The 26,577-nt window shown below is 39.2% G+C and overlaps 1 long non-coding RNA gene across 1 annotated transcript; it reads right to left on the bottom strand.

Moving 5' to 3' along the window:
- Nucleotides 1–785: 785 nt before the first annotated feature.
- Nucleotides 786–8,330, bottom strand: LOC144329729 (uncharacterized). Its single transcript, XR_013395353.1, has 2 exons — nucleotides 8,163–8,330; nucleotides 786–2,778 (listed from the first exon to the last, which is right to left on the bottom strand). It is a non-coding gene; the product is annotated as an uncharacterized LOC144329729 (long non-coding RNA).
- Between the last annotated feature and the right edge of the window lie 18,247 nt (nucleotides 8,331–26,577).

Raw genomic sequence — 26,577 nt, 5'->3', positions numbered from 1 at the left:
TGAGATGAACTCACCGATCACAAAGCAGTTTCTCAAAAAGCTTCTGTCTAGTTTTTCTCGGAGGATATTTCCTTTGTCACCGTAAGCTTCATGGTGCTAAGAAACATCCCATTGTAGATTTCAAGAAAGACAGTTTTAGCAAACTGATCAATGAAAAGAACACTGTAACTCTGTGAGTTGCATTTACACATCACAATGCAGTTTCTCAGAATGCTTCTTTAAAGTTTTCCTATGAGGATATATCCTTTTCTACCACAGCCCTCAATGCGTTCCCAAATATCACTTTTCAGATACCACGAAAACAGTGTTAGCAAACTGCTTCATGAAGAGAAAGTGGTATCTCTGTGAGATGAATTCACACATCACAAAGAAGTTTCTCAGAAAGCTTCTTTCCAGTTTTCATCTGAGGATATTTCCTTCATCCGAGGAGTCTTCATAGCAATTCAAAATATCACTTCTCAGATTCTGTTGGGGTTCACGTGTTTCCTAAACAAAGGAATGAACACACAAGACAACACAGGACAAGACATACATGGTGGCCACCCCGAACAGCACACTCTGCTTTATTTTATCCAGCCGTTTGTGGAATTTTGCCAAGTCACGGGACATGTGTTGCTTCTCTGACCTTTCCTTGACTCGCAAGATCAGTAAACATTGACCAGTTCCAGAGCCTGCTGTTTACAGCTGGCTCCTTTATCCTTCTTGTTTGCAGAGAAGGAATGTCCTGTTTTGTTTGCAAGAGCAGGGCTTATCGGGAACATCTCATTTGCGAGCACACAGTCCTCTACATCTCCCCCTTCTTTATTTACAGGTTTGAATTTTTTAAAAAGCCATCATTACATGTTGGGCTCGCTGGAATTTGGTGTTTGCCCTTTGGCTCCATTTCCAGTAGACTGTGAAAATGACCAGGGCAAAAACAACAATCAATACATTACTAGAAACAGAAGTCAGTAAAGTTTTTACAGGACTCATAGGGTTTAAAGATTTCAGGCTTTGTGCAATACCAGTCATTAAATCTGCACCAGTCAACAATGGTAACTGATTACGAAACGTTTTAGAAATATTGTGGGTGAGTTCTTGTATTTCCAGGGAAAGATTGTTATGGCCAATTAAAAGCCTTTTTATCTCTGTCCAGTTATGTACAGTGTTGTTAAAAGGAACAGGGGTAATACAAAATTGAGTAGTATTCCAGTCACATTTTAACAAGGCTCGACTATTTAACACTGTCAGCTGATCCCCTATCCAAGAAACCACTTGTTCTAAGTTATTTATTCATTCAGTCAAATGAGCATCGATGTCTCGTTGTTGTTGCCACAACAAGTGAGATTGTTCGTGCTATTGTTGCACGAACTCTGCATTTTGGATACTCTGATGTAATGCCAGTACAGCAACAGCAGTGGTGGAAGCAATGGCCACAAGTCTCACTACTGCTATTACGACAATCCCAACCGCTCTCCAGCTGTGGTGAACAAGATCTTGCATTACTTTGTAAATTTGAATAACCCCAGCAGATTCACTCCAAGTTTGTGTCAAGTTTATAGGTAACCAGGTTTCTTTTTCAGTTCTTAAAATATATATATCGGAGTGAGTCTCATTCCAATTATTATGCCACCAAGTAGTATTTATACAGCTTAAAAATGTACAATTGTCCGTATAGTTAACTACTCCTGTATCATTATCTCATTTAAAGATTCCTGCTAACAACAAGTAAGGTTTTTTTTAAACACAAACAATGACATTTTTAGATCTGTTTCGATGTAAAGATATATGGAAAGGATTAGAAAGATTAGTGGTATTTAAGGACATGTTTCCCATAAAAGTAGACATTGGTTTGCCAGCAGCTAGTAACTTCTATATATGACTTTGTATTTGTGAGGTGTTGGCCAAATGTGGCATAGGGGGCGACAAGCCACCATCATGCCAAATAATAGTTTCATTACCATCAGCATAAATGCTGTGATTATTTCTATGTCATCGTAGGCTAATGTGGCTAAACTTAGTCTGAAAATCTCTATGCACACTCTAGTCAGTGACAAGGTATCTGTAATTCCTACCTTTTACCTCTAATAATAAATGTGGTCCATATTCTCTACATTTAGTCCACTCTAATTGGGAAACACCTCCGGACACGTCAGGAATAGGACATAAGGATAATATAGTAGGCAAGGTTTCATTAAGCAGAGCAGTATGATTATATTTAAAACTCTGAGTAACAACAATCATAGTAAAGGCAGCAGTGTGACTATGATTATAGCGCACAGCCCAAGCCTCATGAGAAGGATGTAAACAATGTGGACTATTCTCAAGACATATAGGTAACCCTTCTATTCCAAATTGATATGAACTTTTTACTGCACCCATGTCTAACTCAGGATCCTAATTTTAAAAAGGTGATGGCATCCAAGCATTATCATTAGTAAATACTAAAACTTCTTTGTCTCCCTAGGCCACACCTTGATATGAGGGTGGAAAGGGAATGTAAGCCCAATATGTGAAATTTTCAGCTGTTATCTGGCAACTCACTACAGCTAGCATAGCCAGAAATAAGGTCAGTGAGGTTTTGGGCTGTCCAGCTTGTTGAACAACCCCTTCAGCTTCTTGAGTAAGTGTTTTTAGCTGACCCCATGTCGGGGGTGCCGCTCGACGAGTTTTGAAGGTGAAGGTTCTCTGAGCACTCAGATTTAATTCCTGAAATGCCACCAGGAAGTCCTCCGGCCGGCTCCTCTTCACCATGGCACTGCTTCAACCGTCGGGATGGGAACCACTCATCTCCGGCACCTGTATGAACGAGAGCATAACCTCAATCCAATTGTAAAATTTTTCTTTTAAATGTTGGCCTTGTAGTGAAGGATAGTACACCCACAAATTGCTAGCTTGTGGCTTTTTTAATGGTTGTTGAAAATGTTTCACTGCTGCAGATTGATGTAATTGGTACCAATAGTTAAGAAAATTTAAAGTAAAAAGAGCTTTCAGAATTTGATGTTTGGGGGAATCTCGTCCATTTCCCCCTGTTTGTTTTAAAAGTTGTAATTTTAAGATAGCATTAGCTCTTTTAATAATTGTTTGACCTTGACTGTTAAATGGAATGTCAGTGGAATGACGAATGTGGTATGAAGAGAGGAAGGCACCCAATTTATGAGAGCAATAAGCAGAAGCATTGTCAGTTTTTAATTTAGTAGGAACTCCTATAACTGTAAAGCAAGTAAGTAAATGAGTAATAACAGAATCAGCTTTTTTAGAGGGTAATGGTGTAGTCCATTGGAAGTGTGACCAAGTATCAATTGTATGATGAACATATTTTAAACGACCAAAAGAAGAAACATAAGTTACATCTATTTGTCAAATATGATTTTGTTGAGTGTCTTGGGGATTTATATCTGGACTTAAAAAGGGTGTAATAATAGGAGCACAAGATGGACAAGCTCTGACAATAGCTCGGGCTTGACGGCGTGTTATAGAAAATCGCCACTGTAATCCTAAACTGTTAGTATGATGTAATTGATATTTATTCTGAATCTGTTGGACATTGTTAACAAGTAAAGAATCAATTTCGCTATTGCCAAAAGTTAAAGGTCTCAGTAAAGCTGAATGTGAATGAATACGAGTGATAAAAAGGGGGGTTGTATGGGAAGTAAGAATCAAGAACAATAAGGAAAATAGTTTTTGTAAAGGGGTTTTTGGGAGTAATGGTAAAGAAGTTTGAGAAATATACTTACTCACATATATAGTATATTGGGAATTACTAATTATATTACAAGGGGTTTGAGGCCAATCTTGCAGTACCATAAGAATGGCAAAAAGTTCTCTTTGTTGTACAGATTTAAATGGATAGTAAGAAATTTTTGAATTATTTGATGCCCAGTATTTAGTTTTTTCATTGTTAGAAGTATTAGTAAAAAAGGTGGGACCTTTAACTGGAGTATAAGAAATAGGATTATAGGGCAGGAAAGAATATTGTTGTAGAAAAGTAAATAATCTATGACTGGGATAGTGCTGAGAAAAGGAACCAGTATATTTAGTGCAAGTCACTTGTTATTGTTTATGAGTTTTTAGTAAAGATTTAATGTATTGATTAGATAATTGGGTAATAATTTTTACAGGGTCAGTTTCAAGCAATTGACGAGCTCTATGTTGTCCTTTAATAATTAATTTAGTCAATTTATTAATATAAGAGTAAATTTTTAATGGCTTTATTAGCCAAAAATAGCCACTCTAGAATGTTATTATCTGATGTAAGATGGCTGTTGGTGAATGAGGAGTATGAAAAAGACATAAAAAGAGTGGAAGATAGGGTATAATATAATCAAGGTGAGCTTTACTAATTTTATTTTTTATAAAAGACAATTTCTTTTTTGTATTGGGGATAATTGCCAAGAACTGTTTAAATATGAATTTCTTTTTAAGGTAGCAAACAAATGTTGTAATTTATAAGTAGGAATATTTAAGATGGGATGAAGTCAATCAATATTTTTCAAAAATTTTTGAAAATTATTAAGAGTCATAAGTTGATTTCTCTTAATTTGAACCTTTTGTGGGCGGATTTATTTTTGAGTCAATAGATACCACAAATATTGAATGGGGAACTGAGTTTGTACCTTTTTAGGAGATATTTGTAAATTATAATGAATTAGCTGTTGTAAAACCTTAAAAACTTAATTTTGGAGGGTTACGTCAGGGGTAGCCAATAAAATATTATCCATATAATAATAAATTAACACAATTGGAAACTGATTTTTCACAGGATTTAAAGTCTTATGTATGAATTTTTGACATAAAGTAGGGCTATTAAGCATATCCTGGGGAAGAATCTTTTACTGATATCTTTGTGTGGGCTGCCCATTATTACATTTAGGAATGGTAAAGACAAACTTCTTACAATCTTGATGTTGTAATGGAATAGAGAAAAAACAATCTTTGAGATCCATGACCATTAATTTCTAACTTTGTGGGATAAGGGCAGGATTAGGAAGACCAGGCTGCAAACTCTCTATAGGTTGAATGTAAGCATTTATAGCTTTAAGATCAGTTAATAAATGCCATTTTTTTTACTTTTTATTTTATTTTATTTATTTATTTATTTATTTATTTATTTTTATTTTTGTATAACAAAGACAGGGGAATTCCATGCGGAAGTACTTGGCTTTATATTCCCCTCAGCCAATTGTTTTTTGACTAACTCTTTTAAAGCCCCAAGTTTTTTTTTTTTTTTTTTTTTTTTTTTTTAGATAATGGCCACTGTTTCACCTAAACAGGAGTGGTAGTTTTCCACTTTAATTATAAAGCTTGAGGCTGGTGAACAGTGGCTATGAGTTTAAAGGATTGTTGCCCATTTTGAACATCATATTTTTGGCAGCTGAAGAAATATGAGGAATGTTTTAAAAAGCACCAAATTGTTGTAAAAGATCTTGTCCCCAAAGATTAATATTGATAGGAACAATATAAAAAAACACTTGACCTTGTTGACCTTTAGGACCGACACAGGTTAAAGGTTCTACGCTTTGATAAACCACAGAAGCAGCACCCAAGCCAGTGAGTGTAACTGAAACTTGTCTTTTTTTCCATTGCATAGGCCACTGATTTAAACAAATGATAGACACGTCCACCCCCGTGTTAATTAACCCTTTAAAAATTATTTTATTAATGTGTAATGAACATAAGGGCTTTTGATCAGAAACTAAAGTTTCCCAAAAAACAGTTTTTCCTGTGCTATCGAACTCTCTTTGTCTAGATGCCTCTCTAGATAGGAACGAAAAAAAGGCAACAAAAGTAATTGTGCAGTACGCTCCCCTGTCTCTAGGCGCATAAATTGTGAGACTTGTACCATAATAAGAATTTCACTAGTAAAATCAGGATTAATGATTCCTGGAATCACCATTAACCCCCATATAGCACTGTTGCTTTGACCTAACAAAAGTCTTACATGTCCTTTTGGCAAAGGGCCACACACTCCAGTAGCTAATTTATATACTCCTCCATTAGGAGACAAGGTATAAGGCTGAGTAATAGCTAAGTCAGCAGCGGCGCTCTGCTTAGTTGCCGCATAAAGCTGGGAAACTGGGGTAAGGTGTGGGATCCTTAAGGAGGACTCGAATTTATTTCTTGATGTTGTAGGCCATTGCTCACTGGGTATTGTAATAGGTTTGCATTGTAATTGTTGGGGCCCCAAGCCTGTGGGCCCCGGCTCCCATTTCCCAGGAGAGGAGACAGTAAATTTCCACTTTTATCAGTTTTGGAATGACATTCACTTGTCCAATGTCAACCTTTGCCACAACGTTTGCACACCTCTGAAGGCTTTCTGTCTTGAGGGATAAAAGTGTTCAATTTTTTACGACATTTTTTTTTTTTTTTGAAATGTCCAGGTTTACCACATTGAAAGCAAACACCTTGTTTGTTATTTTCTTTTAAGGCTTTAGATAGGGCTCCAGCAAATAATTGAGCATTATAAGTAGCCCCTCCAACACCAGCACAAGCTCTAATATATTTATCTAAATTGGCCCCACTGGCCTTTAATGGTCTCAACAATTTTTGACAGTCAGCATTAGCATTTTCAAAAGACAATGTTTGTAACAAAATTTTTGAAGCAGGGCCAACACCCACAGTTTTCAAGACAGCATCCTGAAGACGGGCTACAAAATCCGGATATGGGCCGGGCGCGGTGGCTCAAGCCTGTAATCCCAGCACTTTGGGAGGCCGAGGCGGGCGGATCACAAGGTCAGCAGATCGAGACCACGGTGAAACCCCGTCTCTACTAAAAATACAAAAAAATTAGCCGGGCGCAGTTGTGGGCGCCTGTAGTCCCAGCTACTCGGGAGGCTGAGGCAGGAGAATGGCGTGAACCCGGGAGGCGGAGCTTGCAGTGAGCCGAGATCGCGCCACTGCACTCCAGCCTGGGCGACAGAGCGAGACTCCGTCTCAAAAAAAAAAAAAAAAAAAAAAAAAAAATCCGGATATGGTTTATTTGTGCCCTGTAAAATCTTCACAAAGGAGAGGGAAGATTTTTTTGCTCTCTCTACCTTATTTTAGGCCCTTAAAAACAAAGTCTTGATTTGAGTAAGGGCAACATCATCTAGGCCAGCCTGAGCATTAAGAGTAGCAAATTGGCCCGTGTCTGTGAGTTGTTCCTCAGTGGGCCTTGGGGGATCACGCATAGCATTTTTCCTAGCCTGCACATGTGCCACGTCATCCACCAGCTGCACAATTGTAGCTACTGAGAACGATCAAGAACAGCCTTCCCCAAAGTCTCCCAGTCTATAGGAATCATCAAATTTTCTGATGAAAAAGCATCAAGAAAACCAAGGACAAAAGGAGATTGAGGTCCATAGTTAGAAATGGCAGCTTTCATTTCTTTCAAAAATTTAAATTGTAAGGCATTAAATTGGACATTATTGCCACCATTTGGAAACTGAGCATTAGGAGCAGAAGGAGCAGGAATAATTGGAAACAGATCCAGGTCCTCAAATTTTCTTATCTTTTCCTTTTCTCCCTCCCCCAATGGCGGGAAAGGCACTGAGAAAACTTTGCCAGAAAAAGGTAAGGAAGCTGGCGGGGTTGGAGGCACTGGAAAATCCCCTTCTAATGGGGCAGAAGGAAGAGAAACAGGGAAAGCTCGCAAAAGTGAATTAGAAGAATGTATCTGTAATATCTGTTGAAGCATTCCCATAATACGCTGCATGTCAGAATTCCCCTTAGATGAAGGAAGAGTTGGCTCTTCCTCTTCTCCCCCTTGTGCTATCCCCCCATCCTCTGTTACCCTGGCATAAATGGGCTCCATTTCAGATTCATTTTTTCCCAAATCCTCAGATGCCCTTCCTCCTGTGGCTATATCACCACACTCTGAATCAGTCTCAAGTAACTCTGATGCCTGAGTGATAGAGCTACACAAGGTCCACAAATTTAAAGGTATAGTATCCCCTAACTGGTGAGCTCTACGCAAAGCTTTTACTACCTGTAACCATGCTCTCCGATTCAGCTGCACTTTAGTGTGATACTGAACCCGGTAACAATGTTGTTCCACATGGGCAAACATCGCTTCAAAGTCTTTTCTTTCACTTTTACTCCTATAGACAGCAACAGTCCTTGAAGCAGCCGTAAATATTCTGAGGCTTGAGAGGTGGAATTCCCCATAATTTTCCCATGGGTCTCCCTTTTTTTTACTTACATACCCGGGATGCTCCCCCTCCGGTTCCTTGCTGTCTTGGAGCCACGGACCCTGCTCGCTTTGCCAGTTGTTGAGGCCTGTGTGTTTCCTAAACAAAGCAATGAACACACAAGACAACACAGGACAAGACATACATGGCGACCGCCCCGAACGGCACACTCTGCTTTATTTTATCCAGCCGTTTGTGGAATTTTGCCAAGTCACGGGACATGTGTTGCTTCTCTGACCTCTCCTTGACTCGCAAGATCAGTAAACATTGACCAGTTCCCAGAGCCCGCTGTTTACAGCTGGCTCCTTTATCCTTCTTGTTTGCAGAGAAGGAATGTCCTGCTTTGTTTGCAAGAGCAGGGCTTATCGGGAATATCTGGTTTGCGAGCACACAGTCCTCTACAAGATGCCACAAAAAGAGTGTTAGCAAACAGCTCCACGAACTACGTGTGTAACTCTGTGAGATGAATTCACACATCACACAGCTGTCTCTCAGAAAGCTTCTTTCTCATTTTTGTCACAGGATATTTCCTTTATCACCGTAAGTTTCATGGCGCTAAGAAATATCCCATTGCAGATTTCAAGAACACAGTGTTGGCAAACTGATCAATGAAAAGAACAGTGTAAGTCTATCAGTTGCATTCACACGTCAAAATCCAGTTTCTCAGAACGCTTCTTTCCAGTTTTCTCCTGGGATATTTCATTTGTCACCACAGGCTTCAATGCGCTCCCAAATATCACGTTGCAGTTTCCAAGAAAACAGTGTTAGAAAACTGCTCCATGAAGACTAAGGTGTAACCCTCTGAGATGAATTAACACATCACAAAGAAGTTTCTCAGAAAGCTTCTTTCACGTTTTTAATTGAAGATATTTCCTTTCTCAGTGTAGGCCTCCATGCGATCCAATATAGCCCTTCTCACATTCCCCAAAGACAGTGGTAATAGACTGCTCCATGATGTGAACGTATAACTCTCTAAAATGAACTCACACATCATAAGGCGGTTTCTCAGAAAGCTTCCTTCAAGTTTTCATCTAAGAATATTTCCTGTTTCACCATAGGCCTCAATGTGCTCCCAAATATCACTTTGCAGATTCCACGAAAACACTGTTAGCAAACTGCTTCATGAAGAGAAAGGTGTAACTGTGAGATGAATTCACACTTCACGAAGCAGTTTCTCAGAAAGCTTCTTTCTGATTTTTATCTAAGGATGTTTCCTCTGTCTGAGGAGCCTTCATAGCTTTCCAAAATATCACTTCTGAGATTCCACAAAAACAGGGCTAGCAAACGGCTCCACAAAACCCACGTGTAACTCTGTGAGACGAATTCACACATCACAAGGCAGTTTCTCAGAAAGCTTCATTCTGGTATTTATCCGAGGATATTTCCTCTGGCCGTATAGTCTTCAAAGCTATTCGAAATATCCGTTCTCAGATCCCACAAAATCAGGGCTAGCAAACGGCTCCACGAATAACAGGTGTATTTCCTTCAGTTGAATTCACACATCACAAACAGTTCCTCAGAAAGCTTTTCTTTTTTCAGCTGAAGCTATTTGTGGTCTCCAAGCGCCCCCGTGTGTCTCATTGAACATTCTGCGAAAACACTCTTAGCAAGCTTCTCACTGAAAACAATGATGTCACTCTGTGAGCTGAATTCATCCACAACAAAGCAGTTTCTAAGAAGGCCTCTCTGCAGTTTTTATCTGAGGATATTTCATTTTTCACCGTGGGATTCAACGATATTCAAGATATCACTTCTGAGATTCCACAAAAACGGCGCTAGCAAACTCCTCCATCAAAGAGTGGTTTAACTCCCTGAAATGAATTCACACATCACAGAGCAGTTTCGCAGTAAGCTTCTTTCACGTTTTCAATTGAGGATATTTCCTTTGTCCGTATAGTCTTCATAGCGAACCAAAATATTCCTTCCCAGACTCAACAAAAAGAGTGGTAACAGAATGCTCCATGAAAGGAAAGTGTATCTCTGTGAGATGAATTCACCCATCAGATAGCCGTTTCTCAGAAACCATCTTTCTAGTTTTCATCTGATGATATTGCCTTTTTCAACACAGGCCTCAATGCGCTCCCAGATATCGCATTGCGGATTCCACAAAAACAATGTTAGGAAACTGCTTCATGGAGAGAAACGTATAACTCTGTGAGATGAATTCACATATCACAAAGCAGTTTCTCAGATCGCTGCTTTCCAGTTTTCATCTGAGGATATTTCCTTTTTCAGCTCAGACCTCAATGCGCTCCCAAATATCACTTTGCAGATTCCACGAAAACTGCATTAGGAAACTGCTTTATGGAGAGAAAGGGGTAACTCTGTGAGATGAACTCACCAATCACAAAGCAGTTTCTCAAAAAGCTTCTGTCTGGTTTTTATCGGAGGATATTTCCTTTGTCACGGTAAGCTTCATGGCGCTAAGAAACATCCCATTGCAGATTTCAAGAAAGACAATTTTAGCAAACTGATCAATGAAAAGAACACTGTAACACTGTGAGTTGCATTCACACATCACAATGTAGTTTCTCAGAAAGCTTCTTTAAAGTTTTCCTATGAGGATATATCCTTTTCCACCATAGCCCTCAAAGCGTTCCCAAATATCACTTTTCAGATACCACGAAAACAGTGTTAGCAAACTGCTTCCTGAAGAGAAAGGGGTAACTCTGTGAGATGAATTCACACATCACAAAGAAGTTTCTCAGAAAGCTTCTTTCCAGTTTTCATCTGTGGGTATTTCCTTCATCCGAGGAGTCTTCATAGCGATTCAAAATATCACTTCTCAGATGCCACAAAAAGAGTGTTAGCAAACAGCTCCACGAAATACATGTGTAACTCTGTGAGATGAATTCACACATCACACAGCAGTTTCTCAGAAAGCTTCTTTCTCGTTTTCATCGGAGGATATTTCCTTTGTCACCATAAGCTTCATGGCACTAGGAAATATCCCATTGCAGATTTCAAGAACACAGTGTTGACAAACTGATCAATGAAAAGAACAGTGTAAGTCTGTGAGTTGCATTCACACATCACAATGCAGTTTCTCAGAATGCTTCTTTCCAGTTTTCATCTGAGGATATTTCCTTTGTCACCACAGGCCTCAATGCGCTCCCAAATATCACGTTGCAGTTTCCACAAAAACAGTGTTAACAAACTGCTCCATGAAGACTAAGGTGTAACTCTCTGAGATGAATTAACACATCACAAAGAAGTTTCTCAGAAAGCTTCTTTCACGTTTTTAATTGAAGATATTTCCTTTCTCAGCGTAGGCCTCCATGCGATCCAATATAGCTCTTCTCACATTCCCCAAAGACATTGGTAGTAGACTGCTCCATGATAGGAAAGTATAACTCTCTAAAATGAACTCACACGTCCTAAAGTGGTTTGTCAGAAAGCTTCCTTCTAGTTTTCATCTAAGGCTATTTCCTTTTTCACATAGACCTCAATGCGCTCCCAAATTTCACTTTGCAGATTCCACGAAAACAGTGTTATCAAACTGCTTCATGAAGAGAAAGGTGTAACTCTCTGAGATGAATTATCACATCACAAAGACGTTTCTCACAAAGCTTCTTTCTGATTTTTATCAGAGAGTATTTCCTTTGTCCGTCTGGTCTTCATAGCGATCCCAAATATCCCTTCCCAGATTCAACAAAAAGAGTGGTAACAGAATGCTCCATGAAAGTAAAGTGTATCTCTGAGAGATGAATTCACACATCAGATAGCAGTTTCTCACAAAACTTCTTTCTAGTTTTCATCTGAGATTATTTCCTTTTTCAGCACAGGCCTCAATGCGCTCCCAAATATCACTTTGCAGACTACCCGAAAACAGTGTTAGGAAACGGTTTCATGGAGAGAAACGTGTAAATCTGTGAGATGAATGAACACATCACAAAGAAGTTTCTCAGAAAGCTTCTTTCTAGTTTTTATCTGAGAATAATTCCTCTGTCTGAGGAGTCTTCATAGCGTTCCAAAATGTCACTTCTGAGACTCCACAAAAACAGGACTAGCAAACGGCTCCATGAAATACAGGTGTAACTCCGTGAGGTGAATTCACACATCACAAAGAAGTTTCTCAGAAAGCTTCATTCTGCTTTTTATCCGAGGATATTGACTTTGGCCGTATAGTCTTCAAAGCGATTGGAAATTTCCGTTCTCGGATTCCACCAAATCAGGGCTAGCAAACGGCTCCACGAAATACAGGTGTAATTCCGTGAGTTGAATTCACAAATCACAAACAGTTTCTCCGAAAGCTTCTTTCTTTCTTCAGCTGAGGATAGAGTGGTAACAGAATGCTCCATGAGGGGAAAGTGTATCTCTGAGAGATGAATTCTCACATCACATAGCAGATTCTCAGAAACCTTCTTTCTAGTTTTCATCGGATGATATTGCCTTTTTCACCACAGGCCTCAATGCGCTCCCATATATCACTTTGCAGATTCCACGAAAACAGTGTTAGGAAACTGCTTCATGGAGAGAAATGTGTAAATCTGTGAGATGAATTCACACTTCACAAAGCAGTTTCTCATAAAGCGTCTTTCTAGTTTTTAGTCTGAGGATATTTCCTTCATCCGGGAAGTCTTCTCAGTGATCCAATATATCATTTCTCAGATTCCACAAAAACAGTGCTAGCAAATGGCTCCACGAATTACCTGTGTAACCCTGTGAGATGAATCACACATCACAAAGCCGTTTCTCACAAAGATCCTTTCTCGTTTTATCTGAGGATATTTCCAGTGTCACCATAAGCTTCATGGTGCTAAGAAATAGCCCATTGCAGATTTCAAGAAAACAGTGCTGGCAAACTGATCAATGAAAAGAAAACTGTACTTCTGTGAGTTGCACTCACACAACAGAATGCAGTTTCTCAGAACGCTTCTTTCCTGTTTTCATCTGAGGATATTTCCTTTTTCACCACAGGCCTCAATGCGCTGCCAAATATCACGTTGCAGATTCCACAAAAACAGTGTTAGCAAACTGCTTCATGATGAGAAAGCTGTAACTCTGTGAGATGAATTCACACATCAAAGAGCAGTTGTGCAGAAAGCTTCTTTCTGATTTTTATCTGAGGGTATTTCCTTTGTCCGTATAGTCGTCATAATGATCCCAATTATCCTTTCCCAGATTCAACAAAAAGTGTGGTAACAGAATGCTCCATGAAAAGAAAGTGTATCTCTGTGTGGTGAATTAATACATCATATATCGTTTCTCAGAAACCTTCTTTCTAATTTTCATCTGTGGATATTTCCTTTTTTACCACAGGCCTCAAAGCCCTCCCAAATATCACTTTGCAGATTCCACGAACACAGTGTTAGCAAACTGCTTCATGGAGAGAAACGTGTAAATCTGTGAGATGAATTCACACATCACAAACTAGTTTCTCAGAAAGCTTCTTTCTCGTTTTTATCTGGGGATATTTCCTTTGTCACGGTAAGCCTCATGGCGCTATGAATTATCCCATTGCAGATTTCAAGAAAACAGTGTTAGCAAACTGATCAATGAAAAGAACAGTGTAACTCTATCAGTTGCATTTACACATCACAATGCAGTTTCTCAGAACGCTTCTTTCCAGTTTTCATCTGAGGATATTTCCTTTTTCACCACAGGCTTCAATTTCCTTATAAATATCACGTTGCAGATTCTACGAAAACACTGTTAGCAAACTGCTTCATGAAGAGAAAGGTGTAACTCTGTGAGATGAATTCACACATCACAAAGAAGTTTCTCTTTCTCATTTTTATCTGAGGATATTTCCTCCATCCGAAGAGTCTTCATAGCGATCCAAAATATCTCTTCTCAGATTCCACGAAATGAGTGCTAGCAAACGGCTCCACGCAATACCTGTGTGACTCTGTGAGATAAATTCACACATCACAAAGCAGTTTCTCACAAAGCATCATTCTTGTTTTTATCCAAAGATATTGACTTTGGCCCTATAGTATTCAAAGCGATTCGAAATATCCGTTCTCAGATTCCACCAAATCAGGGCTAGCAAAAGGCTCTATGAAATACAGGTGTAATTCAGTGAGTTGAATTCACACATCACACACAGTTTCTCAGAAAGCTTATTTCTTGCTTCAGCTGAGGATTTTTCTGCTCTCAAAGCGCCCCCGTGTGTGTCATTGCAAATTCTGTGGAAAAACAGTTAGCAAGCTTCTCACTGAAAACAATGATGTCACTCTGAGAGCTGAATTCACCCACAACAAAGCAGTTTCTTAGAAGGTCTCTCTGCAGTTTTTATCTGAGGATATTTCATTTTCTACCATGGAATTCAATGATATCCAATATATCACTTCTGAGATTCCACATAAACAGTGCTAGCAAACTCCTCCATCGAAAAGTGGTGTAACTCTGTGAGATGAATTCATACATCACAAAGAATTTTCTCAGAAAGCTTCTTTCTCGTATTTCAGTTCTTAAAGCACTGCCGTATATCTCATTGCAGATTCTCTGAAAACACTGTTAGGAAACATCTCAATGAAAGCAATAGTGTAACTCTGTGAGGTGAATTCATACACCACAAAGCAGTTTCTGAGAAGGCTTCTTCCTGGGTTTTATCTGTGGATATTTCAATATTCACCATGGGATTCTATGATATGCAAAACATCACTTCTGAGATCCCTCAAAAACGGAGCTGGCAAACTCCTCCATGAGAGAGTGGTGTAACATTGTGAGATGAATTCAAGCATCATAAAGGATAAAAACACATCACAAAGCAGTTTCTCAGAAAGCTTTTTTCTCGTTGTTATCTGAGGATATTTCCTTTTTCACCACAGGCGTCAATGCTCTCCCAATTATCACTTTGCAGATTCCACGAAAATAGTATTAGCAAACTGCTTCATGAAGAGAAAGGTGTAACTCTGTGAGTTTAATTCAGGCATCACAAAACAGTTTCTCAGAAAGCTTCTTTCTGGCTTTTATCTGAGGATATTTCCTCTGTCTGAGGAGTTTTCATAGTATTCCAAAATATCACTTCTGAAACTCCACAAAAACAGGGCTGGCAAACGGCTCCACGAAATACATGTGTAACTCTCTGAGATGAATTCACACATCAGATAGCAGTTTCTCAGAAACCTTCTTTCTAGTTTTCATCTGAGGATATTTCCTTTATCACCACAGGCCTCAATGCAATCCAAAATATCACTCCTCAGATTCCACAAAAAGAGTTCTAGCAAACGGCTCCATGAAATACTTTGAGATGAATTCACACATCACAAAGCAGTTTCTCAGAAAGCTTCATTCTGGTTTTTATACGAGAATATTTCCTTTGGCCGTATAGTCTTTTCAAAGCAATTTGAAATATCCATTCTCAGACTCCACAAAATCAGGGCTAGCAAATGGTTCCACAAAATACAGGTGTAATTCTGTTGGTTGACTTCACACATCTCAAACAGTTTCTCAGAAAGCTTCTTTTTTTATTCAGCTGAGGATATTTCAGGTCTCAAAGCGCCCCCGTGTGTCTCATTGCACATTCTGCTAAAACACTCTTAGCAAGCTTCTCACTGAAAATAATGATGTAACTCTGTGAGGTGAATTCACCCACAACAAAGCAGTTTCTGAGAAGGTCTCTCTGCAGTTTTTATCTGAGAATATTTCATTTTTCACCATGGGATTCAATGATATCCAAGATATCACTTCTGAGATTTCACAAACACAATGCTAGCAAACTCCTCCACCAAAGAGTGGTGTAACTCTGTGAAATGAATTCACACATCACAGAGCAGTTTCACAGAAAGCTTCTTTCACGTTTTCAACTGAGGATATTTCCTTTGTCCTTGTACTCTTCAAACCGATCCGAAATATCAGTTCTCAGAACCCACAAAAAGAGTGCTAGCAAACGGCTCCACGAAATAGTGGTGTAACTCTGTGAGATGAATTCACATATCACAAAGTAGTTTCTCAGGAAGTTCTTTCTGATTTTTATCTGAGGGTATTTCCCTACATAGGCCTCAGGATGCCACCTAATATCCTTTCATGGATTCCTGAAAGACAGAGTTTCCAAACTGTGCAATGCGATGAAAGCTTTATCTTGATGAGTCGAATGAACATATCACAAAGGAGTTTCTCAGAAAGCTTCTTTCCAGTTTTTATCTGAGGATATTTCCTTTTTCACCATCGGCTTCAATGCGCTCCGAAATATCCCTTGGTAGCTTTTTCACCAAAAGTGTTTCCATCCTGCTCTATGAGGAGAAATGTATAACTCTTAGAGTGGAATGCACACATCACAAAGCAGTTTCACAGAAAGCTACTCTCCAGTTTTTATCTGGAAATATTTATTTTGGAAGGTAGGCCTGAAAGCGCTACCAAGTATCACTGTGCAGTTTACACAAAAATACCGTCAACGAACACCTCAGTGAAAGGCATCTGTTAACACTGCGGGATTGTTTCTTAGTGTGGAATGCACACATCACAAAGCAGTTTCCCAGAAAGCTTCCTTCTAGTTTTCATTCGAGGACGCTTCTTTTTCCACCATATTTCTCATAGCATTCCCAAATGACCCTTCCTGGATTCCACAAAAACAGCCATTTCAAACTGCTCAGTCCAAAACGTGGTTTAGCTCCATGAGATGACTACACACATAACAAAGCAGTTACTCAGAAAGCTTCTTTCCAGTGTGTTTCTGAGGTTATTTCCTTTCTCACCATTGGTTTCAAAATGCTTTGAAATATCCCTTGTTACCTTTTACACCAAAAGCGTGTACACAGTGCTCGATTAAAAGGGTAGTATAACTCTGCGAGTGGAATGCACACATGACAAAGCAGTCTCACAGAAAGCTTCTCTCCTGTTTTCGTCTGGAGTTATTTCCTTTTTCACCAGAGGCCTGAAAGGGCTCCCGGTTATCCCTTCTCAGACGACACAGAAACAGTGTTATCAAACTGCTATGTGAAAAGAAAAGGTTAACTCTGCGAGAAGAATTTACGCGACCAAAAGCAGTTTCTCAGAAAGCTTCCTTCTAGTTTTCATCCGAGGACGCTTCCTTCTCCACAATATTTTTCATAGCGTTCCCAAAGTTCCCCTTTCAGATTCCACAAAAACAGCGATTTCAAACTGCTCAATCCCAAGGGTTGCTCAACTCTAGGTGACAAATACACGCATCGCAAAGCAGTTTCTCAGACAGCTTCTTTCCAGTTTTTCTCTGAGAATATTTCCCTTCTCAACAGAGACTTCCAAGTTCTCTGAAATATCCCTTGGTACCTTATACACCAAAAGTGTTTCCACAGTGCAGTATGAGAAGAGAGGTATAACTCTGTTAGTGCAGTGCACATATCACAAAGGAGGCTCATGGAAAGCTTCTCTCCAGTTTTTATCTGGAAATATTTCTTTTTAGACCATAGTCCTGAAAGTGCTCCCGAGTATCGCTGTGCAGTTTACACAAAAACACCATCAGCGAACGCCTTAGTGTAAAGAATCTTTTAACTCTGCGAGATTGTTTCACACGACACAAAGCAGTTTCTCAGAAAGTTTCTGTCCAGTTTTTATTTGAAGATAGTTCTTTGCTCAACATAGGTCTCAGGGCGCCACCGAATGTGCTTTTGTGGATTCCTCAAAGACAGAGTTTCCAAACTGTGCAATGTAAGGAAAGCTTTATCTCGATGAGTCAAATGAACATATCACAAAGGAGTTTCTCAGAAAGCCTCTTTCCAGTTTTTATCTGAGGATATTTCCTTTTTCACAATAGGCTTCAATGCCCTCCGAAATATCCCTTGGTAGCTTTTTCACCAAATGTGCTTCCATTCTGCTCTATGAGAAGAAATGTATAACTCTTAGAGTGGAACGCACACATCACAAAGCAGCTTCACAGAAAGCTACTCTCCAATTTTTATCTGAAGGTATTTCCCTTTTCATCATAGGCCTCAAAGCACTCCCGAATATCCCTTCGCAGATTACACAGGAAGAGTCCCAGCAAACTGCTGAAAGAAAATTATGCGTTCACTCTGTGAGGGGAATTCACACAACAGAAAGTAGTTTCTCAGAAAGCTTCCTTCTAGTTTTCATCCGAGGATATTTCCTTTCACACTGCATTTTTCATAGCGTTCCCCAATTTTCCTTCCAAGATTCCACTGAAACAGTGATTTCAAACTGCTCCTTCCAAAGAATGGTTTAACTGTATGAGATGAATAGACCCATCACAAAGCAGTTTCTCAGAAAGCTTCTTACCCGTTTATCTCTGAGGAGACTTCCTTTCTCACTACAGGTTTCAAAGTGCTCCCAAATATCCCTTGGTAGCCTTGAAACCAAAAGTGTTTCCACACTGCTCTCTGAAAAGAGAGGTATAACTCTGTGAGTGTTCAATGAAAAGAAAGGTTTATCTCTGGGATAAGGAAAATATATTATTACTGTACTGTTAAATATCACGAGATAAGTTGTTCCCCCACCAATTTTCTTTTTCTTTCTTTTTCTTATTAAAACTATATTTTATTTATTTATTTATCTATATTTATTAATATTTCCATATTATTTTAAAAATTAACATGCTATGTTAAAACATAACAAAAATTAGCCGGGCATGGTGGCACATGCCTGTAATCCCAGCTACTCAGGAGGTTGAGGAAGGAGAATCGCTTGAACCCCGGAGGTGGAGGTTGCAGTGAGCTGAGATCAGGCCAGTGCCCTCCCGCCTGGGTGACAGAGTGAGACTCTGTCAAAAAAGAGAAGAAAAAAGAAGAAGAAGAAGAAGAAGAAGAAGAAGAAGAAGAAGAAGAAGAAGAAGAAGAAGAAGAAGGAGAAGGAGAAGGAGAAGGAGAAGGAGAAGGAGAAGGAGAAGGAGAAGGAGAAGGAGAAGGAGAAGGAGAAGGAGAAGGAGAAGGAGAAGGAGAAGGAGAAGGAGAAGGAGAAGGAGAAGGAGAAGGAGAAGGAGAAGGAGAAGGAGGAGGAGGAGGAGGAGGAGGAGGAGGAGGAGGAGGAGGAGGAGGAGGAGGAGGGAGAAAAGAGAAAGGAGGAAGGAGGAAAGAAGAAAGAGGAAGAGGAAAGAAGAAAGAAGAAGAAAAAATACAAAACCAACTATTTATGGTAGACAGTTTATCCCCCAGAAAGCATTTCAGGCTGAAAATATTTCTGCAGATTTCAGATTTCCTTCTGATAGCTAAATTTTTTTTTTCTGTGTAACAACAGAGTAGTGCCCTATAAGCCAATTCAGTGCACATTAAATGGCTGTTCTTAGAATTATGAATCTGAGGCTTGCAAGGTGAGGCTGTAGCTCTCTGGAGTCAGTTGGCCAAGTGGGATTCCTGAAGACTGAGCAAGCACATGCTCAGCAGGGTTTTTCCTAAGTTTTCTTAGGGATCTTATCCAAAAACACCATTACTTGAATTTCCCAGCTTCCTTTTACAAGGAGATTTCCTTGCTAGGTGTACTCCCACCTCTGTACATCACATCATTTTCTCAAAGGAAGTACAGCATAAAATAATAACCAACGTTTGTAGAGCACTTCTTGTGGGCCTTCTTGGGCAAATAGACTTTCTCGTGGAATGCACTAAAATTGTTAAGTTCTCGCACTTGCTCTGAAGTCATTTATAATCTAATTGCTGGTCTTCCTGGTATGAACAAAGTTGTTTGCTTGGTAATAAATTCTTACCATATGCCCAGACTTGTGGGGTTTTTTCTATCTAACTATGGAAAACACTAAAGAGTTTTCTAACAAGGAAGAATGATCTGAGTGTCTACCTGCTTTGGAAAAGATGTCTGCTGTGGATAGGAAATGATAAAAATGATTTTGTATCCAAAAATCCTAGTACTAATTTCGAGTGTTGTAAAGGTCAGAGCAGCAAATGCTAGAGAATGGTATTAATGAAAGGTGATAGTGTTCTGCATGCCTTTGAATAATGAATTTTTACTCCATTTTGACTAGCTTGCAACAAAGTAGGTTAAGTGCTGTACTTTTAAGGAAGTCCGTGTACAAGTCTGTGCCTTACAATGCTCAAGTGGTTGCTCACTAACCAATGGAAATAAGTGACTGTTGTTTCCACAAAATTGCTTCACAGATTCTAAATGCTGTCTCTGGGACACTGGATTGTGTGCCCTTCAAGATAAATCCATGATCAAGGGCTTGGCCTTGAATAAGTTGGAACCCCAAAACCTCACTGAAGCAAACAGATAACAGGCCAGTAAAGAGTCAGAGACAAACACTCCTGGAAAAGGAATCCACTACTCACCTTTATTTTAAACTGATATATAGAAATTTGTATTATTACAAAATGTACACATTTTAAGTGTTAAGTCTGATGTTTTGACAATTGCATACATCTGTGTAATAACTACCAAAAGAAGACATAAATCATTACAATTCACTCAGAAAGTTCTCAAGTACCTTTAAATCACCCCTGAGCACCTCCACACTCCAGTGATCACTTCCTGATTTTTGTCACTAGAGTTGCTTTACCTGCTTTGGATTACATATAAATGGCATCATATAATAATGTACTCTTTTGCATCTGGCTTCTTTCACCAATAATGCTTTAAAGACATCCGTATTGTATGTATCAGGACATTGATCTTTATTGCTGAGTAGTATTTCATTCTGTAAATATACCACAATTTGTTTATTCATTTTCCTAGTGAAAGACTTTTAGGTTGTTTCCAGTTTGGAGCTTTTATGAATAAGGATGCTATCGATATTGTTACACAGACTTTTGTTTTTGTTTTTTGTGGATTTATGTTTTCATCTCTCTCGGATAAATAACAGTAGAAAATTACTGGGTCATATGGTAAGTGCATGTTTATTAGAAACTGCCCTCTTGTTCTCCAAAGTGGTTTCACCATTTTGTACTCCCATCAGTGATGTATGAGAGTTGCAGTTGCTTTACATATCTGTCAACATTTACATTGTCAGTGTTTTTTATATTAGCCATTTTAGCACACATGAAATAAATGATTTTAATTTACATTTCCCTGATGATTAATAAATGTTGAGCACTTTTTCATATGCTTTTCACTTGTCTATCTTTCATGAAATGTCTTTCATGTCTTTTCTCATTTTAAATTTGGGTGTCTTTTTATTGTGGGTGTTATTCTTTGTATTCTGGGTATAAATCCTTTGATGGATAGATATGCTATGATTTTTTTTAAAGACTCTGGTTTGTATACTTATTGGGATCTTTTGATGAACAATTTTTTTGATAAAATTCACTTTATCAGTTTTTTATTTTATGGGTTTATGACCTCAAAGTCACAAAGAACATATTTTCTTCTAGAAGTTTTATGGTTTGGGATTTTATATTTAAGTCTGTGATCCATCTCAAATCAATTTTTGTGAACAGAATGAGGTTCAGTTTTTTTCAACATGGATGCACAGTTTTTTCTAGTAAGTCTTTAAAATAGTAAATCCTTCCCTTTTGTTCTTTTTCAAGATTGCTTTGGTTATTCTTGATACTTTGGATTGTCATAAAAGTTTTAGAATTAGCTCATCTTGTTTTTCAAACTTAGCTGTGCTGGGTGAGCTGTGATCATGACACTGCATTCCAGTTTGGGTGACAGCAAGACCCTGTCTAAAAAAAAAAAAAAAAAAAAAAAAACCTGTTAGAATCTTGATATGGGGTTTTGTTGAGTGTACAGGTCCATTTAGAATGAAAATTTTAAGAGTATTGCATTAGCTAATTCATGAACACATTATGTCTTTTCATTTATTTAGGTATTAATTTTTTTCTCAGGATTGTTTTGTAGCTTCCCTTGTATAGAACTTGCATATTTTACATTAGACATTTTCTTAAGCATTTGATTTTTTAAATATTTTAAATTTTCTTTCTTGTTTCCTTTTTTTTTGCAATGGAGTTTTACTCTTGTTGGGTAAGCTGGAAAGCAGTGGCACAATCTCGGCTCACTGCAACCTCTGCCTCCCAGGTTCAAGTGATTCTTCTTCCTCAGCCTCTAGAGTAGCTGGGATTACAGGCACGCACCATGACCGGCAAATTTTTGTAGTTTTAGTAGAGACAGGGCTTCATCGTGTTGGTCAGGCTGGTCTCGATCTCCCGACCTCATGATCTGCCCATCTTGGCCTCCCAAAGCGCTGGGATTACAAGCATCAGCCACTGTGCCCAGTTAATTTTCATTTTTAAGTTGTTTATTGCTAGCATCTAGAAATACAATCGATTTTTTTGTTTGTTTTTTAGAGCTGGGTCTCGCTATGTTGCCCAGGTTGGTCTCAAACTCCTGAACTCAAGGGATTCTCCTGCCTCAGCTACCCAAGTATCTGGGACCTTAGGCAAGTGTCAGTGTGCCTGATTGATTTTTGTATGCTAATCTTCAATCATGCCAACTCGATAAATTCATTTATTCTAGAAATCGTTCTTGTAGATTCCATAGAGTTTTACATTAAATACATGCACAACAGTCTATTCTGCAAATAATGTTTTTACTTCTTTTTCTGATTTTCTGATTTTATGCCTTTTCTTCTTCTTCTTCTTTTTTTTTTTTTTTTTTTTTTTTTTTTTTTTGCCTTTATGCACTGGCTACAATATCTAGTGCAATGTTTAATGTGTGGTGAGGACAGACACCTGGCCTTGTTCTCTCAATCTTAGGGATAAAAGTCTTAACGTTTCATCACTAAGTATAATGTTAACTGTAAGTCTTTCATAGACCAGCCCAAAGAAGTTCCTTTCTATTCCTAGTTTGTTGAGTTTTTATTAGGCAGGGTTTTTAAATTTTGTGAGTTGCATTTTTAGCTTCTAATAAGATTATTACGTATTTCTCTTTTTTATTTTGTTAAGATGGTATGTTATAGGGGTTGGAAAACAAGTGGGGCCCATGGGCCAGATCCAGCCCATGGACAGTTTTGTTGTTGCTGTTTTAGAGACAGTCTTACTCTGTAGCTCACGCTGTGAGGCTGGAGTACAATGACATGATCATATCTCACTGCAGTCTTGAGCTCCTGGACTCAAGCGACCCTCCTGCCTCAGCCTCCTTAGTGGCTATGTCTACAGGTGCATGTCACCACACCAGGCAAATGTAAGAAATTTTTTGTAGGTCCTGCTGTGTTGCCCATGATAGTTTCAAACTCCTGGCCTCAAGCACTCCTCCTGCCTTGGCCTCCCAAAATGCTGGTATTAGAGGTGTGAGCCAGCACACTCGGCTCACATGGACTGTTTTTGTTTTTGTTTTGAGATAGGGTCTCTTTCACCCAGGCTGGAGTGTAGTGGCATGAATGTGGCTCACTGCAGCCTCAACTTTCTCGGCTCCAGCGATCATCCTGCCTCAGCCTCCTGAGTAGCTGGGATCACAGGTGTGTGCCACTACACCTGGCTAATTTTTCTTTTTCTTTTTTGTAGACATGGAGTCTTGATATGTTGCCCAGATTGGTCTGGAACTCCTAAGCTCAAGTGGTCCTCCTGCCTTGCCCTCCCAAAGTGTTGCCATTACAGTCATGAGACACAGTGGCCAGCCTATTGCAGTGGTTTTTGTCTTTTCTGTTTTTTTGTTTTATTTTTGTTTTTGTTTTTGTTTGAGACTGACTCTTGCTCTGTTGCCCAGGCTGGGATGCAATGGTGCCATCTGCAACCTCCACCTTCCAGGTTTAAGTGATTCTCCTGCCTCAGTCTCCCAAGTAGGTGGGATTATAGGCACATGTCACCAAGCCGAGCTAAGTTTTATATTTTTAGTAGAAATGGAGTATCACCATATTGACCAGGCTGGTCTTGAACTCCTGACCTCAGGTGATCTGCCCGCCTTGGCCTCCCAAAGTGCTGGGATTACAGGTGTGAGCCACTGCACCTGGCCCTATTGCAGTTTTTAATACACATGAGTTCTCTCAGCTTTTGTCTATCAGAGAATGTCCTTACTTTTATTTTCGAGGGGTATTTTAGTTGGATATAGGACTCTATGTTGACCTTTTATTTCTTCTTTCAGTACTTTAAAGAAGTTAATGTATTGTACTCAGGCCTCATTTATTTCTGGTGAGAAATCATTCATCATTTTAATTTTTATTTCCCTTTCCATAATGTGTGGTTGTTCTCAATGGCTGCATCTGGGCATTATATTTACTTTTCAACAGATTGACTAGGATATGTCCAGGTATGTTTTTCTTTTTATAGAGTTTACTGATCTTCTTGGATCTGTGTTGATGTCTTTCATTAATATTGGTTCTTTCTTGGCCGTTGTCTGTTTACATTTTTCTCTTGTCTCATACTCTCTAGCTTCTCTTCTTTGGAGATTCTAGTTACATACTTGCACTGAATTATTCATTTCTAATATTTTTATTTCTAGAATTTCATTGTATTTGTATGGTTACCATTTTCTGCTGAAATTTACTATTTCTTCATGCATGTTTTCCACATTTTGCACTCTACTTTTCAGCATTTTAATCGGTTATTTTACTGGGGATTTTTTCCTTTTTTTTTTCCTTTAATCAGTTGTTTTAAAGATCCAAACTGATAATTCAACATCTGGATCTTTTCTAGTTCTGCTTCTATTGAGCCTTTCCTTTCCCTTACCGTGAATCTTATTTTCTTGATTTTGCACCTCTTGTATATTTGATTGGATGATGGACGTTTTTTGTTGGGAAAAAAAAAAGAAATTGAAGCAAATATTTACTTCTAAAACAGGGCATACACTTTGGTTTTTGTTTTGTTTTGTTTTGTTAGGCCAATTTAATGGTGGCTCAATCTGATGTATAAGAGTTCTAGTTTGGGGCTTCATTGCAGTTTCAGTTTAGTTTGATTCAGTCTGTGTCTAGTTTCAAATATATTGAATGAAGATAGAATCAGAACTCTCATCTCATCAGGACCTGAATTTGGGGCTTTGGCAAGATTCCAGAGATCTGACTTTGCTTCATAGCTAAGCCACCAGCTTTCATCACTGTGGGAGATCTTTCCCTGCTTTACAACCTTGCTGCCAGGATTTTTTTTTAATCAATGGGCTGGGAGACAGAAGGATATTTTTCTCAGCTCTCATGTGTGTCCTGTCCTTTTGGAGAGGAATGCCCACAATGCCTAGGAGACAAGTTTCTCAGCATTTCTGACCCCACTTAGCTTCCAAGAGTGCCTCTGTTGGATTTCACAACAATCCTGCCTCTGCTTTCATTTTTAAAGGGCGTTTTGCCCTTGGGAGATGTCAAACTCTCTCAGCTTTCCTTCTATTATCCACACATTTAGTGTACTACACCTTGCTATACCTGGTCATCATTTAAGGGGTAAGATTGGTTAGAAGCCTTCATCTGTGAATTTGGGTCCTCTAGGTTCTAATGTCAAATCAGCCTCCAAGGGGTTGTGAAAATTTTGTTAAATTTCAACAGGTTTCTCTTTTCTCCCCCATAGTATTACTCCTCCTACCATAGTTCAACTCGAAATAACAAGAGCTAGGGGATTTCTTCTCTCCTATGAAGGACTTGGCAATTTCTGGAGTTTGGATCATTTAGGTTTCTTGGGTTTTGGTTTTTGTTTTGAGACAGATTCTCACTCTTACCCAGCCTGGAGTACAGCCTGTAGTGATCTCAGCTCACTACAGTCCCTCTGTCTCCCTGGCTCAACTGATCCTTCCACCTCAGCCTCCTGAGCAGCTGGGACTACAGGTGCGTACTACCACACCCAGCTAAGTTTTGTATTTTTTGTTGAGACAAGGTTTTGCCATGTTGCCCAGGCTGATCTCAAACTTCTGAGCTCAAGAGATCTGCCTGCCGTGGTGCCCCAACTTCCTCGGGTTACAGGCATAAACCACTGCACCCAACCTAGATTTCTTTGTGTCCTTAGCTTTCTGATGAGTTAAACATATTTTTTATTTTCTAGCTCATCTGGCCTGTTGTTGTTTGCTAGAGTGGGAGGTATATTCCCTTGTGACTTCATATCAGTAGTGAATTTCAGAAATAGGAGTTTATTTTCATAATAAAAACTTTTTTGTAGGTCAGGTGCAGTGGCTCATGCCTGTAATTCCAGCACTTTGGGAGGCCGAGGCAGGTGGATCACCTGAGATCAGGAGTTTGAGACCAGCATGGCCAACATAGTGAAACCCTGACTCTACTAAAAATACAAAAATTAGCCGGGTGTGGTGATGGTCACCTGTAATCCCAGCTACTTGGGAGGCTGAGTCAGGAGAATCACTGGAACCTGGGAGGCAGAGGTTGCAGTGAGCCGAGATAATGCCACTGCACTCCAGCCTAGGTGACAGAGTGAGACTCCCTCTCAAAAAAATAGAAAAAAATGTTTTAGGAACAGGTCTCACTGCCATACTGGCTGTGGAGTGCCATGACATGATCATAGCTCACTGCTGGCTTGATCTTCTGGACTCAAATGATCCTCCTGCCTCAGTCTCTTGAGTAGCTGGGACCACAGGCATGGGCCACCATGTCTGGCTAATTTTTGTATTTCTTTGTAGAGTTGGGGTCTGCCCTTTTCTCCCACTGCCATTTTCTCACTCAGATGGGGACACTGAGGTCTACAGGAAAAGTCACCTGCCCAAGGTCACATATGTGGGAGGTGATCCAGGTCCTATCATGCCATCAGGACTC

Source organism: Macaca mulatta, chromosome 7 (genome assembly GCF_049350105.2).
Source record: "Macaca mulatta isolate MMU2019108-1 chromosome 7, T2T-MMU8v2.0, whole genome shotgun sequence".
In the NCBI taxonomy this organism is placed as follows: Eukaryota; Metazoa; Chordata; class Mammalia; order Primates; family Cercopithecidae; genus Macaca; species Macaca mulatta.
The sequence above is the reverse complement of the archived record's forward strand: the minus strand, read 5'-3'. Positions and strand labels throughout refer to the sequence as shown.